We start from the raw sequence: 20,890 nt of genomic DNA, 5'->3' as shown, positions 1-20,890 counted from the left end.
CACACATACTTGAATTACATGACATACACCACACTACAACATGAAATACAACACAGGGATTAGTCACAACATTATCACTTTCAGCTTTCCCACTTCAATTAATATTTATCCCAGTTTCACACGACACTGCCCCACTTTGTAATTCTACTTTCCTACTATGAACTCTGGAGATATATGCACGTCTTCCTGTGCAATGCAAGCCAAGTGGCGTTGCTGGATAGACGGCTAACTCACCTTGTTTCTCTCTCAGAGTATTATAGTTTGAATCAATCGTCACACGAAAACATATCACGCAAAGTAATATTAAGAACATATTCATCACAAACACGATTCCTCAACTGATACCATGGATGAGTACTTCTCTTTATCCTTTGTCTCATACACAGATTGAGACTCACACAATACTCACCACGTGGAAGTACTCGCCTCTAATTTCAATTTCTGCACAGGCCATTTCTTAAATATTTCAACTTATAGTACACACGCTAGTAATTCAGCTTAACTTAAGCACATGGAAGTATTTCAACTTATTGCTACACGTGGTTTCATTGTGACCGTTGGTCACTTCCGAAGATTACTACGATCCCATTAACATTACCTGCCTGACATTTAATTCTCCCCACAAAAGTTCCTGAAATAGAGAAATTATTATTTCAAACTACTCTTAAATATTCCACATGCATACCATGTCTCCACTCTTTTGTCTTTACAGAGCAAACCTAAGACAGGTCTTAACAGCACAAGATCCAGCGACAGAGTGCTGAAACATGGCCGTTCTTCAGGTCCTCTCGCACCTCTGCCGAAGTGAGGAGCACCTTGCTACCGTATTGGTCAGCCGCATTTCAGGCGCTCAAAGCTCAGGTAAATTCCATCTCTTTGGTCCCACCAAAGGTGACCCAAGTACCGTCTCAAAGATGATCATATATTCACATTCACTATCTGCAGTTAGCAGACGACCATACATTCATTCATTTCACAGATCTCACCAAACTGGATGTAGGGATTTATTTTGTGGGAGTGCACATGTGATCAATTAAATAAATAAATTGTCATTCTTTCCCACACACGTATCCAGCTTCGCTGTATTAATTGAAATTGAGTTATTTTTACAAAAAAATGTGTTGTTCTGACAAAAATAATGAAGTATGTTGTACCTATTTTCAATGTCAGGCGGTACTGTACCCTTTCAGTGCATTCCGACGGACTTGGGCAGCTCTAGCAGGACAATGCGACACCCCACACGTCCATGGTTGTTACGCAGTGGCTCCAGGACAACTTTTATATGTTTAAACACTTCCGATGGCCACCAAACCCGCCAGACATGAACATTAATGAGCATATCTGGGATGCTTTGGAGTGTGCTGTTCAGAAGAGATCTCCACCTCCTCGTGCTTTTACGGATTTACGGACAGCCCTGCAGGATTCATGGTGTCAATTCCCTCAATAACTGTTTCATACATTAGTGGAGTGCATGTCACGTCGTGTTGCGTCACTTCTGCGTGCTCACCGGGGCATTACACGATACTAGGCAGGTGTATCAGTGTCTTTGGCTCTTCAGTGAATTTATGTAGTGGAAAAAGTCATCAGGGAATGGACCAGTTCTCCCCACAGCGAATATCGGAATAAGAATGGTGATCAAAGAACAGAACCTTAGGATCTCACGCTTGAGTTCTGTTAATGACCTGACCTTACTGGCAAATGGCACGTAAGATGCATTTAATAGCAGAAAAAACGGGTCTCTTCAGCAGAGTCGGATAGAACCACTCTCTCTGGAATAGAACCGACGAAAAACTCAGTAGGTTGGTGAAAGCCCCCTTGTACAACACCAAACCAAAGTTTAGAAGACAACTCTCAGAGACTTTTCCGATCAGCGGGTGAAGAAAGGATACGGTATTTCATGTAATTATTTATGTCCTGAAAAAGTCGTTAGGGAATGTACTAGATCTCTACGGTGGACACCGGTTTTAGGACGGGGATCAAAGTACTCAACATAAGGATCCCATGCCCGAATTTTGCTGCTGACCTGACCATACTGGGAAGTGACATGCAAGAGGCTTCTATGCAACTCCAAGCGCTGCATTTATCAGTAGAGAAAAAAGATCTGTTGATCAGCAGAGGAAAGACTGAATTCATTACCAGTACTTATGACGCTCCTAGAACGATGAGTGTCAGCGATTCCGAACGTATAAAGAGAACCAAACCCGAAATGTTCCTTGGAGAATGAATCTCAGATGATCTTAGTGAAACGTTTGATCTCGTACAATCGAAAATAAAACAAGATACGACATTCTGTGCTTGCAGAAATATTTAAGCCTCGAAACATATATCGATGAATATCATGCTAAGACACTACAACACAATATCAGACCGTCTGTGCTCTATGCAGCATAGAACCTATCCCTAACCAATAAAAGCCCAGTAAGAGCCCTCGAATTATAAGATAGGAAATTACTGGGAAGATAATGGAACCAAGGATACTACCAGAGAGGGGACGATAACACAAACCTAATTGTGAACTATACTTAGACCGCCTCCGTAACTGCGCAGTCAGCGCGGCGAATTGCTGAGGAAAGAGGCTGGTTTCGATGGTTCCCGGCCGCGTCGATGATTTTTTTTCCGCTCGGGAACTGGGTGTTGTGTTGTTCTTGTGTTGGTACCGTCATAACTGACTTTCCCCTCTTGATATCGCTGTGTGGGCAAGACCCGAAAGCCAATAAATTTAACCAAAACTAAAAGAAAGACTGTTCCTACACCAAGAAAACCTACCGATGCCATCAGAAGAAGACGGCTAGCTATCTACGCCCACCTCTACAGAATGAACCTTCCTAGAGTTGCGAGGTGCCGGTGCTAGCAGTGTATTTAACACTAAATTCTTCTAGAATCTTCATATGAAAATGATGCTCTAAGCCCCCCCTTTTCTAATTCCGACTTTTGCTGTTGCACATGGATTAAGAAGAAACGCGAACTGACTGTAATAGACCCTGCAAGTGGAGTAGAAAAGAGTTTGGCACCTGCAATAATTTAATACAATAAAAATTAATTAGATAAAGGAGAGTTTCATTAACGAAGTGAGAAATGAAAGGGTTGCTTTACCGATTCACAGAATGAAAGTTCTGTACAAAATAACAATTTGATTTATTATGACGCCGGCCAGTGTGGCCGTGCGGTTCTAGGCGCTTCAGTCTGGAACCGCGTGACCGCTACAGTCGCAGGTTCGAATCCTGCCTCGGGCTTGGATGTGTGTGCTGTTCTTAGGTTAGTTAGGTTTAAGTAGTTCTAAGTTCTAGGGGACTGATGACCATAGATGTTAAGTCCCATAGTGCTCAGAGCCATTTGAACCATTTATTATGACTAAACTCAAAATAACAAACAAAACACATGAAACATTTACAATACGTCAAATTGGATACTCAAATAAATGTTGTGAAGGTGAAGTTGTCCATAAACTAGCTTGTGACGTTTACGACCAAGTGGTATGTGGATCCAATTCCTTGCAACTCAAATCTTAAGAGAAACACCCAGCCAACCCAACATTAACTGCTGCTACAGTAGTGAGAAGTCAGACAATTAACATCCAAGACAGAACCACGAAAGAAAAGACGGGAACAGACGCGCTCTGCTGAGCTCTGATTATCACATAGAAAAATTCCCTAAACTGCCGGTGCTGCGGACATACATTGCAAAGCTGTCCAAGGACACGATCTGGCGTACCGGAGGCGATGGCTGGTTGCTTCGACATCCTGTGCTGGTGATGATAATGCCCGAAACAAATTCTCCTGGTCTGGTTGTTCCAGACCAAAGACTTCCGAGCAACACAAATACACCTCTGAGGGAGACAAAGAAGGCTCGCTACACTAGCACTGACGGTACAGTGAGTGATTTTAACAACAGAAGTCACACAGTAACTCCGATACAGTCAACTTTAGCCAAAACTGCTCAAACGGACAACATAGGCCGCTTGTACACAGAACGCTCAATTGCCAACTGTACTCAGAAAGTTACGCTGAAGACGAAACTTCAGCAACTTCGTCAAACAGTTACAATTAAATGAAAGTATATTAGACAGCCAACGGAAGGCAGGCTGTCCAGAGCAGCGAGAGCTCAGTCTTGTAATCTACTCCGACCGAAAGGCTAGAGCCGACCCCCTCAAGAGCACCTAAACAAGCCGAACACAGAACATTCCCGCCCCCACGACAGTGACCGTGGTTAAACGTTCCAATCATCAACTCGAAAACCGGCGGAAAATTCCACTCTATTGCCGATGCACTACCATTCCACCAATGGAGATACTTGGCGCCAATTTTTGCGCCGATTTTGCTACGTCACAGAGCTATCCCCTGAGCCAGCCAATCACAGTTATGATTTTGCAGAAAACGTGGGAATTTGCCTGCCAAGACTGCCTGGGAACACAAGTCATTCCCACGCCTCGCTGGTAGCCCGCCAGAAAGTGTTTTCAGTAAGTTTCTGCGAAGTAACGGAATCTCTAGACCAGCCGCTCTGTCAGACCCCTGTGGGCATGTCGCTCCCGCTCTTATGACAATGTCGTAGTCAGGAAAGCATCCACTCGACTCCCTCACACCCGTCGGCTTAACCCTTTCAAGTTCAGCAGATCCCGCCTGTCACCGGACCACCCAGGTACCGATAGACGCTGTGTGGAAAGTCCTCAGGTGAAGGAATATCGACTTTTCACCGCATGCAATTAGAGAGGAAAATCGAATTACTCAGAGTAAGATAGAAATATGAGAGGGGGCTCATGCCACCTCTCAGAGTGACTTATAATATCTTCAAAGAAGCCGACAGGGGTAAGACCACTGAATTCCTGTGGATCAAGCAAACAGAGAAAGACCTTGCAGAACACATCAGGCAAGACATACTAACTAACAGGGGTGACTGTCATTCAGCTGCAGGAAGCATGCTCTTCCTAAAGTCCCTTACAGTAGGCCATAATGAGACAAGGAAATGGTTGACAGAGTTCAGTAGGAAAATTAAGGAACACTGGGCTACCAGAAAAGCTCAAGGTATTAACAAGAAAACAATTACCAAAATTCACCAAGAACACCAGAAGCGGCAGACGACAACGGCTCGGCTAAAACATAAGCACTGTGGTCCACAGATGGCCCTTTCTGGCTAGTGTGCACCATCGCGCGTGCTCATTCGATCGGTACAAATCACTCTGTGCTTCATATTTCTCCACCATGCTATGTATCCTGTATAGTACAGGAGACCGGCAAGGCTCTGCACGTGCCTGACAAACAGGCACACATGGAGACCGACGAAGGACTGCGATTGCCTAAGACTTGACCCCTATCACACGACTCACTGAAACGACACTTCAGTGTATACGAGGAGAAATGGTAAAGACTCCATCATCTCAACGGAAAAGAAGTTCATGCTTACTTTCTTGTTACGTACTTAATTTTTTGTTTGCAGTGTACACTGAGGTGACAAAAGCCAAGTCTCCTAATATCGTGTCAGACTTCCTTTTTCCCGGCGTAGTGCAGCTCGACGTGGCAAGGACTCAAGAAGTTCTTGGAAGCCCCCTGCAGAAATATTGAGCCATGTGTGTATACAGCCGTCCCTAATTTCGAAGGTGTTGCCGGTGCAGGATTTTGTACACAAATTTACTTCTCGATTATGTCTCGTAAGTATTCGATGGGATTCACATCGGGTTATCAGGGTGGTCAAACCATTCGCTCGAGTTCTCCAGAATCTTCTTCAAACCAATCGCTATCACATGGGGCAGTGTAATCCATACCATCCATTTCCTCGTTGTTTGCTAACATAAGGTCCATGAACGGCTGAAAATAGTCTACAAGTAGCCGCACATAACCAGTATTCAGCGTATTCCATGGCGTGGACTGGGCGTTTTTTTAGGTTAGAGGGTCTCGGGGAAATACAAGAAGGGCTTCAGTCACAAAGGGTGCGGGCTGAACACAGGAAGAACGTAGATACAGGAACCATTGGTATAATAGTTGTAAATTGTCGTAGCTGTTTTGGGAAAGTACCAGAGCTCCAAGCGCTAATAGAAAGCACTGATGCTCAAATCGTTATAGGCACTGAAATCTGGCTGAAGCCGGATATAAGCTCAGCCGAAATTTTTGCGAAGAACCTAACGGTGTTCCGAAAGGATAGGCTTAACAAGGTTGGCGGTGGCTTGTTTGTTGCTGTCAGAAATCGTTCAACTTGTCGCGAAATTCAAATAGACACTTCCTATGAGATAGTATGGGCAGAGGTCATTGTTGGCAACCGAAATAAAATAGTAATTGGATCCTTTTACAGACCTCCCAATTCAGATGATACAGTTGCTGGAAGGTTCAAAGAAAACTTGAGTTTGATTTCAAACGATAATAGTTGGTGGTGACTTTAATTTACCCTCGATATGTTGGCGAAAATACATGTTCAGCTCCGGAGATACAATTAAAATATCATCCGAAATTGTGCTAAACGCATTCTCTGAAAATTATTTCGAGCAGTTAGTTCATGAGCCCACGCAAATAGTAAACGGTTGTGAAAACACACTTGACCTCTTAGCAACAAATAATCCTGAGCTAATAACAAGCATCAAAAGCGTATTAGGGATTAGTGAACACAGAGTTGTCGTAGCAAGATTGAATACTGTAATCCCCAAATCCTCGAAAAATAATCGATAAATATACCTATTCAAAATATCAGATAAAAATTCAATTGACGCCTTCCCAAGAGACAATCTTCACTCATTACAAATTAATAATATAAGTGTAGACCAGATGTGGCCTAAATTCAAAGAAATAGTATCGGCAACAATTGAGAGATTTATACCAAATAAATTAACAAATGACGGAACTGATCCTCCTTGGTACGCAAAACAGATTAGAACACTGTTGTAGAAACATCTAAACAATCATGCCAAATTTAAAAAGATGCAAAAGCCCCAAGATTGGCGATCTGTTACAGAAGCTCGATATTTAGCGCGGACTTCAATGCGAGATGCCTATAACGGTTTTCACAGCGAAATTTGTCTCGAAACCTGGCAGAAAGTCCAAAGAGATTCTGGTCGTATGTGAAGTATGTTAGCGGCACCAAACAGGCGTGACTGTCTAACTTGTAGTCTTAATCCAGTAATAACTGGGAAAATTTATCCCAAAACTTGTTTCAACATATAAGGTAATATATCTTTAAGTTATCCAATTTTCTTTGTATGTAGTAAACGGTTTTTCGTAATTTAATTATTTTTGGGAGCGACTTGCTTTGTAAAGCAACGATCGAGCGGCATAAGATGATGATGCTGTTTTGTGGGGCACTCAACATCGTGATCATCAGCGCCCAATTCTTTCCATTTGCAGTCTCGGCACTTCCCAAACGATGATGAGATGATGAGGACAACAAAAAGTCCGCGGGCGGAGAAAATCTCCGACCCGGCTGGGAATCGAACCCGGGACCCAGAGCGGCATAAGAAATCTGTTGTTAATTTCTTAGCATTTCAAAGTGGAACGTGCATCTTTTCACGAAGGCCGATTTACTTCATACAAAGTAATTTCCTTTGTGTGCATACTAAATACTTAAACTTATTCGTCACCAAGCAGGCAATCAATCGACAATGGTCATTCTGGCCTGGATTTAATTTCAATACTTTGGCAGTCTAACTTTCTTACATGAACTCACCATTGCTATAAAGTTACCAGAAAATGAAAATAATTATGCTTTCCCGTTTTTACCGCCTCTGAAGCGGGTTCTCTTTACCTAAGACTCTAAGATGCACTCTAACACAGAATCTCGCCTACTTATATGCATGTAACCTAGGGAACCACTTCAAAATGTATCCCATGACTCTATTTTAGACCTAAAAATAATCATTACTAAAATGTCTCCAGACTTGTGAACAGCAAATTCATTGGTTTCGCTATACTATAGTTCCAGTCTTCAAATAAGAAGAATTGTCGAAAGATTGTCAAGGCTGCACAGCTTACCACAAGCAGTCCGAGGACTCCCCGTCAGTGAAACCCTGAACAGTCGCATCGATTTCTCGAGTCCAGAGCGACTCTCAAAGATTGTTGAACGTGCAGAAAGCAGCACAGCTTTGATAGTGATGCTTTTGTCTCAGTACTTAACGTTTGTATTGACACTTCACATCTTCAGCTAATTACATTTCAGGTATCTCCTAGCAGAACATAGAGATATTGTTAACGTCACAATGTCCTGAGACGTTTCCTGGCGCCAGAATAGATCCTCTGTAGCTCAGGTTAGACGAGGAATGTCTGCTGGAGCATTTACTGAAATCCCTAAACACAGGATGGGGTAGGACCAGAAAAGCATAGAAGGGCGAACCCAAAATGGCAGCGTCACTTGTAGTCTGAATGGTTACATGTATTTAGCTATAACATAATAGCATGAATAAATAAATACAATAGTCACAAGTAATGGTGAGCGACAGGGTAATTAGTTGTTTACAGCAATAATCCGCTTTAACAAATAACTTTACCTGAACAAACCACGAAACACACTGTCAGAATACATATAAAACACTTATTTTTTAAAAGTTCTTTCCTTATAAAACAGAAGCTGCTCAAAGAGCAACAAAAAAAAAATATCTTTAAGACAATTTAAGGAAAGGTCACTTAAGGATTTTTGGAAAACTAATTTTTAACAAACAGATCATTAACACAAAAGAGGGCAAACACACCGCTAAAATTAGCATAAAGCCTGCTGTAAATTTTATCAAGTAACAAAATAGCAAAATAGACTAAGGTTGTCCAAATGTGAGGCAAGTACAATCCCAATTAAGGCACAGACCAGTAACTACTGTTAAATGATTTGGGAATATTTGCGTAAGATAATAATCAAGACCCTTTAGAAAACACTTAGCTACCCGAAATTCATAACATGGTTAATGCAAGAATATTCCAAAGGAGATGTACAACTTTGACTAAAACTTTAAATAAGGTTCCATAATGAGACCATCAAGTAATATAGCCACTACTTAATAATATAGCCACTACTGAGCTTAAAATTTATTACCAGGCAGAGCGGACGTGCCTTAAAGGCAGCCAATAAACACCAAGGCGGTGCGTAGCGGCAACAAGCCCGCGTGGCACCGGCCGCTGAAAAACCGGCCGCGATGCTCGGAAGAGTAAGTAGGGCTGTTACCTGACAACATTAAGGAAAAACACAGGGCAAATTAACCAGTTAAGTAAATATTAATCGCCACTTTCTCATGAAAATATCAGCAAAAGGCTCCTTAATGTGCCATCAAATTTCAAAATTTATCTTTAAACAAACCTACAAAATATCAAAAGTGCCTAGTAGTGGCGAAGGAAATGTCCATTAAACCATTTAGCAGAACGAAGTTTGATACAGGAAAACTTAACAAATGTCGAGAGAATAAGATCCGACAGTAATTTAGCCAACCATACGGCGAGGAAACTAAAGTGAACCAAACAGTTATGCAAGGAAAATGCCAAGCTTACCTCTACAAAGTGGAACTCGAAAATTAGATCTCACAAACAATTCTTTCTTCCGTGGTATTTAGACATGGAAATCTATAACACAATTTTAACACATATATTAAGTGCAGGAATTTTCTGTTGAAGCATACAAAATATAAAATAAAAAATGAAATGCAAAATCCTTGAAAACACTAAGTCACAATTTAAGCTGCAAGATTTTACCACTGCCTATTGCCAAAGCTATTTCCCAGAATACTACAGCACAAGAAATCCGACAGCCATTTTAATGGGAAAACCTCACATTAAGGTTAACCACTGATTTTAGTCTTACACTCTGCCATATCCAACAGAAATACACTACAATGAAGGTCTCAGTGGTACACAGGAAACCCAAATACGGGTATAATTACATGTACAGCCAACTATTCGGCTTATCAAAAATATTAACAGTATGAAGCAACAGAGACTTAGCTCAGATAATTACGCTCAAACAAATATTTCGGTAAGCCACCAAGCGCAGGCGATAGAGGTGGGTGTATCGTAGTGTGAGAAATACTGAGCATAAATACACGATATGGCAGATATTTAATAATCCTGGAAATATCTTGTGCGACTCCAAGCACGCAGTCTCACACAGTAAGGAATATGGAAAAGCGCGAAAATCAGCCGGTGAGGACAGAAGGACGCTGTATTCAATTTCTTAACTCCGACTTCACCAGTTACACCAAGTTTTTCTCAATTCAGTATGCTTTAGGTTATTTATTTCGAATGCTACCAGTTTCGGCAATTCATTTTGCCATCTTCAGGCCCCATACGCTTTTTTCGTATCAACAAACTTATCGTATGGAGCCATAAAACTGGAACCGTGAATCAGAATCGTTGTGCATAACGATTTCTGATTCATAGTTCCAGTTTTATGGCACCATACGATAAGTGTGTTGATACAAAAAAAGCGTACGGGGCCTGAAGGTGGCAAAATGAATCGTCGAAACTGGTAGCATTCGAAGTAAAACAAAATTACCTAAAGTATACGGCTGTTGGTAAAATTTTATTGAATTGAGAAGTACGTACCAGCCGATGTCCCCTGGCCATAGTGAACCAACAAAGACTGAGTTACACCAGGTGTTGAAATAAACAGAGCTAAGTGCCGACTGTCCCACTAAGTCCAGAAATCCGTCCGTGATGCCATACAGTCCCCTGCCATTGGCTGCCTCGCTCTTCCTGCCTCCCCAACCCTGCTAAATGCCTACTTTTGGACTCGCTCTGCCGGAGATAATCAGTGACCCGCTGCAATCGATTCGCTTGTCAATAGTGGCACCCGTGAATAATCCCTAAATCAAGGCACGCAAAATGGATTGCAAGCTCCGCCCCCCTCCCCCCTTGGTTCATTTATTACAAGAATCTCAAAGCTCAATACCCTCCAGTTTGCGGTAATCTTTTTTTTTTTTTTTTTTTTTTTTTTTTTTTTTTTTTTTTTTTGTACGATAATGGACAGGAACGAATGGAAGCAAAAGTCCTCCAGTGGCACCAACCAGGTGGCCTCTCATGGAGCAGTTTTGTAGCCAGCGCTGTGGCTTATGTACCTCACCACTCTTCCATTGTCTACCTTGGTACTTACTAGCACTGAAATGCATGACTCTCTACTTACCACAGGCTTGCTTACGGTAACCACACATAGTTGTAAATTTCGCGATACTAATTCCCGGCGGGGTCAGGGATTTTCTCTGCCTCGTGATGGCTGGGTGTTGTGTGACGTCCTTAGGTTAGTTAGGTTTAAGTAGTTCTAAGTTCTAGGGGACTGATGAGCATAGCTGTTAAGTCCCATAGTGCTCAGAGCCATTTGAACCATTTTTTTCGCGATACTAGTGTCTTGTTTTCCCAAATTAGAGGTGCTGAGGTGCTGACGATTTTGCAACCCTCAGATCTCTCACTGACGGAATGCAGCTCCTCTATGTTGCTATCGGTTATGCATTTCAGTCCTCTGATTATCTGAATTGTAAAGAAGTAGACAACATTTTCGGACAGATACAAAAAGTAGCATTCCAACCGGTGAGTGGACTGGGCATATTTTGACCTACTCGAGGTCAAAAGCCTGCCATGGTTTCAACGACTAAATCAGACACCGAACTAAAATCTATGATCGATGATTCAGTACTGTTAAAACTCATCTAGCAATGAACAGAAACGATATGGTACAATGTGCTGTTAACAGATGCGGCCAACTGGGGTTCACGCGAATTGTCAGCAAACTTCGTGAAGAAACAACACCACTATGGACTGTAGAGCACCAGCAGTTCCGTGAACTCAAGTACTGGCATGGAACCTCACTTTCACCAAGCGTGCTCCCTGCGCTCCCGAAATTACACACTGGATCGCACCGTGACTGAAAGTCCTCCTGGATGCGAAGGCCGTGCCGCAGGCGAGGTTAAGCTCTGCTGCAGCAGCTGCAGCCGCGCTTGCGCAGATATTTCACTTGCGGGCCTCGGTTCGTCTCGACTCTTCCTTGAACGTGACAGGTCGCGTCACGTCTCCTGGACACGTCGCTCGGCTATGAATAAGTCTGATAAAGGAGCAATTACGAGACACGGCGATACCTGGCAATGACAACGCACCGAGGCATCGGAGTAGAACCAACGTATAAGGCCGGCTAGGCCAGCAGGTACAGCGAATCTCCTTTATGCGCCGTCAATATAAGACTAACAACAGATTGCACAGACCATACAAGCACATAATTTTCCAAATCTTCATATACAGGGTGATTCAAAAAGAATACCACAACTTCAGGAATTTAAAACTCTGCAATGACAAAAGGCAGAGCTAAGCACTATCTGTCGGCGAATTAAGGGAGCTATAAAGTTTCATTTAGTTGTACATTTGTTCGCCATTTCAGCCAATAAAGTTTTTGGTCCCTTTTTCTTCGAAGGTGCTACTGTAACTGGACTACAGTATCTGGAGATGTTAGAGAATTGGCTGTTCCCTCAGCTCGAACAAGAAGCACAACAATTCATATTTCAGCAGGATGGAGCGCCACCACATTGGCACTTATCTGTCCGTAACTACCTGAACGTCAACTACCCGTGGCGATGGATCGGCCGCCAGACAGCCCGTGACAGAGCACTTCATCACTGGCCTCCAAGAAGCCCTGATCTTACCCCCTGCGATTTTTTCTTATGGGGGTATGTTAAGGATATGGTGTTTCGGCCACCTCTCCCAGCCACCATTGATGATTTGAAACGAGAAATAAGAGCAGCTATCCAAACTGTTACGCCTGATATGCTACAGAGAGTGTGGGACGAGTTGGAGTATCGGGTTGATATTGCTCGTGTGTCTGGAGGGGGCCATATTGAACATCTCTGAACTTGTTTTTGAGTGAAAAAAAACCTTTTTAAATACTCTTTGTAATGATGTATAACAGAAGGTTATATTATGTTTCTTTCATTAAATATACATTTTTAAAGTTGTGGTATTCTTTTTGAATCACCCTGTATAATAAAAAAAAGTTTTCGAAATAGCTAATGATCAAACAGAGAAGTTAAAAAAATTCAAGTATCTAGGATAAACAATTAAAGTAAATGGATAAGTAAAATCTGTGATAAATGAAAAGATACAGAAAATGGAGATGATATATAGAATAACGGAAAGTATTGGTGGGAAATAGTGCGCGTTCAGAAATGCAAAAATAATTCATTACAACACGTTAGTGAAATCAGTGTCTAGCATTGAATTATCACTGCCTAACAAGAAAAGTGAAGCACACAGAAAACATGGTCGGATGTCAATGCAGCGTCCTACACGTAAACACCATCAGAAGGTACGTAAGCGAAAGATAGAATGGCCACCAGAATGAGCTGGCGCTGCTGGTGTTTAGTATTGATACCAGGCTGGGTACGGTATACAGGAGGCATGAAGAGCGTCGGATGTAGAATGATCCCTGTGAAGGACTTGAAGATGCTGTGTACTAGTATCAGATAGGGTCAACACCTAACTCTCTTTGAATGAGTCCTCACTGTGGGTCTTCATTTGGCCGGCTTCTCGAGTCGTGTGATGTCCAGGTTTGTTGAGCTTTCGGATGTCACAGCAGCCCGATATTGGACTGCGTGGGAACATCGGAGAGAGGGGTGGGGCTTACTCGTCATCAAGGTGCAAGGAACCGCACAATAACCCTGGTCTCGGTGTGCGGCGGCGGTGGGGTGAGTGGACTGCTGTAGCCTGTTGTGGGGTTGTGAACCACTGAGGGCTATGGCGGGGACGAAGCCTCTCCGTCGTTTCTAGGTCCCCAGTTGCATACAATACCACACAAGACCCTGTATCACTACTCTGCTGCTACTGCTTCATTGCTGACAACACAACACTCTCTGTCTAGAGGTCAGTTCAGCATTACATAGAGATGTCTGGATACCTGTGATGAGATGATATATCGTTATTGTCCTATTTTATGTAGATATCTTAAATGGTATAACGCCTTCACCAGCTTGAACAGTCCCCTGCTGACATGCAGGGTCCATGGATTCATGAGGTTGTCTCCATAACTGTACACGTCCATCTGCTCGATACAATTTGAAACGAGACTCGCCCGAGCAGTCAAGACATTTCCAGTCATCATCAGTCCAATGTCCGTGTTGACGGGCCTAGACGAGGCGTAAAACTTTGTGACATGCAGTCATCAAGGCTACAAGAGTGGGCTTTCTGTGGTGTCACCGCCAGACACCACACATGCTAGGTGGTAGCCTTTAAATCGGCCGCGGTCCGTTAGTATACGTCGGACCCGCGTGTCGCCACTGTCAGTGATTGCAGACCGAGCGCCGCCACACGGCAGGTCTAGAGAGACTTCCTAGCACTCGCCCCAGTTGTACATCCGACTTTGCTAGCGATGGTTCACTGACAAAATGCGCTCTCGTTAGCCGAGACGATAGTTAGCATAACCTTCAGCTGCGTCATTTGCTACGACCTAGCATGGCGCCATTATCAACTGCTATTTATCTTGTGATGCATGTACCGTCAGACCGATGTTCACCAATTATGGATTAAAGTTAAGTATTCCAGAAGCTACGTACTTTTATTACTAGACTCAACTCCTTTAACTGTTCCAGACCTCACGCCAGCCTGCGTGAGCTTAAACGCGTGCCTTTCGGCTACCTCCTAGTGGCTTGGCTGTCTTGCCAAGTGACAACACTTTCGGCTTAGAAAGCCCATATCGATGATGTTTCGTGGAGTGGTTCGCACGCTGACACTTGTCGATGGTCCATCACTGAAATCTGCAGCAATATGGGAAAGGTTTGCATTTCTGTCACGTTGAATGATTCTCTTCAGTCGTCGTTGGTCCCATTCTTGCAGGATCTTTCTCAGGCCATAGCGATGTCGGAGATTTGATATTTTACCGGATTCCTGATATTCACGGTACACTGCCGGCCGCGGTGGTCTCGCGGTTCTAGGCGCGCAGTCCGGAACCGTGCGACTGCTACGGTCGCAGGTTCGAATCCTGCCTCGGGCATGGATGTGTGTGATGTCCTTAGGTTAGTTAGGTTTAAGTAGTTGTAAGTTCTAGGGGACTAATGACCACAGCAGTTGAGTCCCATAGTGCTCAGAGCCATTTGAACCATTTTTTCACGGTACACTCGTGAAATGGTCGTTCGGGTAAATCCCCACTTCCATGCTACTTCGTAGATGCTTTATCCCATCGGTGGTGCGCCGATTATAGCACCGCCTTCAAACTCACGTAAATCATGATAGCCTGCCGTAATAGCAGCAGTAACCGATGTAACAACTGCGCCAGACACCCGTTGGCTTACACAGGCGTTGCCGACCGCAGCACCGTATTCTGGCTGTTTAAATATCTCTGTATTTGAATACGCATGCCTATATCAGTTTCTTTGGCGCTTGTTGATCATAGCTCCAGTTTGAGCTTTACCAGATGTCTTGCAAACTTCGCAATCACTTGTTCTCGCACGACAGGTAAATGCAATGGACGACTTTTTAACCGTATCACGCGATGAAGCACACACATTGCTAGCTTTCCCTTCATTTCCCTAATAACTACATTTTCTGTGGTCGAATCAGTACATCAGTGATACCCAATCTGTGGAATGCTGACAGAGGGATAAAATCGAATTTCTCCAAGAATCTAAAAATAAAAAATATGAGTGCAAGTGCTTCAGTTCCGCAGGTTCCCTACAACGTGACTCTTCACAGCACCTCAAGAGTCGCTTAGCATTTAGCATTGGCCACAGAAATGTGTGACTTGTGAGAAGGTGCTTGAGCATTGTACACTGCTCTTTTTAACTCCCTATGCACAATCATTCTGCTAGATGGACAACTGGTAGTGTTATGTGGCAGCTATTTTCCAGAACTTCCCTGTAACTCATTTAATAATTCATCATACATATCTGACTAACGAATCCAATAAAAACTCTAATGCTGCATAGAAACTGCAGGAAACAATAACAAATGCCGGTCATTGCAGTTTTAACTAGTTCTATCTTATGTATAAATTATAGAGCGCAGTAGCCAGTCGTCCGTTTTTTGGCAGGTTTTATTTAGAGATTTCGGCTAGTACCTAACCATTATCAATGCACTATTATCCAGGTGCAATGCATTTCAGATCCTTGTTGTTCGGGCATCAATCACGGTTCTTTGAATACTACTCTATCTCTTTTCCTTTTGGTAGTGTGTAGGGTCTTTTAATGTACTGCAGGCTGGGGCTCTTAGCTCGCTGGCAAAATGCGACAGTCACGAGGGGACCAGCACAGCTCGTAAAGATGTTTCTGCTGAAAGCTCAAGTCCTGGGCAGGTCAACATACGAAAGATCGGTCAGTCAACAGAATGCAGCAGGAGCGACAAGCGAGTGCAGCCAGACCGTCATATAGCTTCGATGTGTGCAAAGCGAAAAGAATACCTTTTAGCAAAGGTAAGGACCTGAAGGACAAGAGAAAACACAACACTGCTATCATGGGACCAGCTGTTAGGCCTGAGGGTGGCCAGCTGCAAGTTTTGTTCAAAATTTTATAAGGAGATCTCTGAGTGGTTCGTAGCTATTATTTTGGTAGCAAAAGAGAGTATTCATGTATGTACATGTGTGTGTGTATGTGTTCAAAATGGTTCAAATGGCTCTGAGCACTATGGGACGTAACACCTGAGGTCATCAGTCCCCTAGAACTTAGAACTACTTAAACCTAACTAACCTAAGGACATCACACACATCCATGCCCAAGGCAGGATTCGAACCTGCGACCGTAGCAGCAGTGCGGTGAGAGGCACCCACATGCCTTGCTCATACTGTGGCATCAAGCAGTCAGGCCTACAACATGAGTGGTCAGCCAAGCGAGTGGATTCATTCTTATTTATCGAGTAACATGAACTCTCGTACTCACAACTAAGTTACAAATTATCCTCCTCTATGAATAATGCGCAACGGAAACGCACATCTGACTATCAGTAATTTACAGAACTCTGACTGTTCACTACGCACTGGCAATACCACATTTTCCTTTTTTGTTTATTTAACGGCTTTTATCAACACGTGGCCATCGCACTGAATATGAATGGCGCACACATTATAAATTCTGGATATCATGACAACATACAATTCGAAGGAAAAGGCCACCAATCTTTTTCTTTTCACTATCTTATTTATTCCGATAAATTCTATAACCTAAACACACAAATTCTATAACCTACAACAATAACACATAAGAAATTCCGCCCAGTGGGCATGGCTTAACATTGGTGATTCTCTATCCTATGGTCTCGTAATTATTTAACGCTACAGTGCACTTTCTGGATAGGATGGTGGATCTTTTATTATATCTGACACTTCGACTCTCACAATCATCATCACGAAACTTTCCTCCAGACCGAGCGGTACAAAAGGAACACACATAACCCACTACCTCTGCAACTACCTAGCTACTCTCCCATGCAAACCACACATACCGAAATTACATGACATACACCACACTACAACAAGGAATACAACACAATAAATAGTCACAACACTATCACTTTCAGCTTTCCCACTTCAATTAGTATTTATCACAGTTTCACACGACACTGCCCCACTTCGTAATTCTTCTTTCCTACTATGAACTCTAGAGATATATGCACGTATTCCTGTGCAGTGCAAGCCAAGTGGCGTTGCTGGATAGACGGCTGACTCACCTTGCTTCTCTCTCAGAGTATTATAGTTTGAATCAAGCGTCACACGGAAACATAACATGCAAAGTAATATTAAGAGCATATTTATCACACACGCGTGTCCTCAACTGATACCATGGACGAGTACTTCTCTTTATCCTTTGTCTCATATACAGATTGAGACTCACACAGTACTCACCATGTGGAAGTACTCGCCTCTAATTTCAATTTCTGCACACGCTATTTCTTAAATATTTCAACTTATAGTACACACGCTAGTAATTCAGCTTAACTTAAGCACACGGAAGTATTTCAACTTATTGCTACACGTGGTTTCATTGTGACCGTTGGTCACTTCCGAAGATTACTACGATCCCATTAATATTACATGCCTGACATTTAATTCTCCCCACAAAAGTTCCTGAAATAGAGAAATTATAATTTCAAACTACTCTTAAATATTCCACTTGCATACCATGTCTCCACTCTTTTGTCTTTACGGAGCACACCTAAGACAGGTCTTAACAGCACAAGATCCAGCGGCAGAGTGCTGAAACATGGCCGTTCTTCAGGTCCTCTCGCACCTCTGCCGAAGTGGGGAGCACCTTGCTACCATATTGGTCAGCCACATTTCAGGCACTCAAAGCTAAGGTAAATTTCATCTCTTTGGTCCCACCAAAGGTGACCCAAGTACCGTCTCAAAGATGATCATGTATTCACATTCACTATCTGTGGTTAGCAGACGACCATACATTCATTCATTTCGCAGATCTCACCAAACTGGATGTAGGGATTTATTTTGTGGGAGTGCACATGTGATAAATTAAATAAATATATTGTCATTCTTTCCCACACTGGTATCCAGCTTCGCTGTATTAATTGAAATTGAGTTATTTTACAAAAAAAATGTGTTGTTCTAACAAAAATAATGAAGTATGTTGTACCTATTTTCAATGTCGGGCGGTACTGTACCCTTTCAGCGGTTCCGGACTGAAGCGCTTAGAACCGCTCGGCCACAGCGGCCGGCCGAGCGTAATGGTATTTGTTCATAGTTTTCTGGGGATTTTTCTTTAACTCTGTAACTTATTCCACAATCATTAGTAGTATTCGTGAACACAGCTTTTTTTATCGTTGTTATCATGTATCCATCCACCTGTAGCAGGCCTATCGTATGTATTTTTAAACTCTTGTTCCTTGGGTAACTGATTGTATTCGTGATTCAGTGGACAAAACTTTTTTGACGTCTTTTAGCTATAAATCAGATTGTTATAGTGAACCTTAGTTTCTTTTGGTAGTTTGATGGATCCCATTATCAATATACAGGGTTATTACAAATGATTGAAGCGATTTCACAGCTCTACAATAACTTTATTATTTGAGATATTTTCACAATGCTTTGCACACACATACAAAAACTCAAAAAGTTTTTTTAGGCATTCACAAATGTTCGATATGTGCCCCTTTAGTGATTCGGTAGACATCAAGCCGATAATCAAGTTCCTCCCACACTCGGCGCAGCATGTCCCCATCAATGAGTTCGAAAGCATCGTTGATGCGAGCTCGCAGTTCTGGCACGTTTCTTGGTAGAGGAAGTTTAAACACTGAATCTTTCACATAACCCCACAGAAAGAAATCGCATGGGGTTAAGTCGGGAGAGCATGGAGGCCATGACATGAATTGCTGATCATGATCTCCACCAAGACCGATCCATCGGTTTTCCAATCTCCTGTTTAAGAAATGCCGAACATCATGATGGAAGTGCGGTGGAGCACCATCCTGTTGAAAGATGAAGTCGGTGCTGTCGGTCTCCAGTTGTGGCATGAGCCAATTTTCCAGCATGTCCAGATACACGTGTCCTGTAACGTTTTTTTTCGCACAAGAAAAAGGGGCCGTAAACTTTAAACCGTGAGATTGCACAAAACACATTAACTTTTGGTGAATTGCGAATTTGCTGCACAAATACGTGAGGATTCTCTACCGCCCAGATTCGCACATTGTGTCTCTTCACCATTAAGAAAAAATGTTGCTTCATCACTGAAAACAAGTTTCGCACTGAACGCATCCTCTTCCATGAGCTGTTGCAACAGCGCCGAAAATTCAAAGCGTTTGACTTTGTCATCGGGTGTCAGGGCTTGTAGCAATTTTAAACGGTAAGGCTTCTGCTTTAGCCTTTTCCGTAAGATTTTCCAAACCGTCGGCTGAGGTACGTTTAGCTCCCTGCTTGCTTTATTCGTCGACTTCCGCGGGCTACGCATGAAACTTGCCCGCACGCGTTCAACCGTTTCTTCGCTCACTGCAGGCCGACCCGTTGATTTCCCCTTACAGAGGCATCCAGAAGCTTTAAACTGCGCATACCATCGCCGAATGGAGTTAGCAGTTGGTGGATCTTTGTTGAACTTCGTCCTGAAGTGTCGTTGCACTGTTATGACTGACTGATGTGAGTGCATTTCAAGCACGACATACGCTTTCTCGGCTCCTGTCGCCATTTTGTCTCACTGCGCTCTCGAGCGCTCTGGCGGCAGAAACCTGAAGTGTGGCTTCAGCCGAACAAAACTTTATGAGTTTTTCTACGTATCTGTAGTGTGTCGTGACCATATGTCAATGAATGGAGCTACAGTGAATTTATGAAATCGCTTCAATGATTTGTAATAGCCCTGTATATGTATGAGGTGTAGTATCCATACTTTCATGCCTAATTTTCTTAATTGGGCTAGCCCTGGTAACATAAGTAGATAAGCCATTGTCCATTGCACGACCTCGTTTTCTTTTCATTCTCATGATTTTATGAACAGTTTCCTGTCACTATAGGTCACAAGCGACATAATCTGTAGTATCTCAACCGTCACATCACAGTAGCATTATATCCTCTGATTTCATGTGTTTTTACAACAATCCTCCTCGATTATCGGCGGTCCCTGCCCGACATTACATGAGGACCAGCTGGTGTTGTTGTAGCTGTGAGTGTTCCTTCGCGTTTCCACATCACAACCACCAACCGTCGACTTGTCTGACTTTAGAAGGGTTGATACGTCGTTACTGATTTGCTGCTCAGTTTGCATCCAATGACCTGCCCACGTTCGAGTTCCTGACCGAGCCATTTTACTGTTACGGCTTCGCTTTTGACAACACAGTACTGTCCGTCTCCTTTTATGCTGACATATCCGCCTCTTGTGACGTTCAGTCGTCAATTCCGTGTTGCATAACTTTTTACAAAAATTCTGACGTGCTACAATGAACACCGAATCGTACTATCGAGCCCTACTCAGTATTTCCGAAGTAACATCTCCGATACAAACGCGTTCAACATTATCTTTGAATCAGCTGGAAGACCTGCACCA

This window comes from Schistocerca americana, chromosome 6 (genome assembly GCF_021461395.2).
Source record: "Schistocerca americana isolate TAMUIC-IGC-003095 chromosome 6, iqSchAmer2.1, whole genome shotgun sequence".
NCBI lineage: Eukaryota > Metazoa > Arthropoda > Insecta > Orthoptera > Acrididae > Schistocerca > Schistocerca americana.
The sequence above is the reverse complement of the archived record's forward strand: the minus strand, read 5'-3'. Positions refer to the sequence as shown.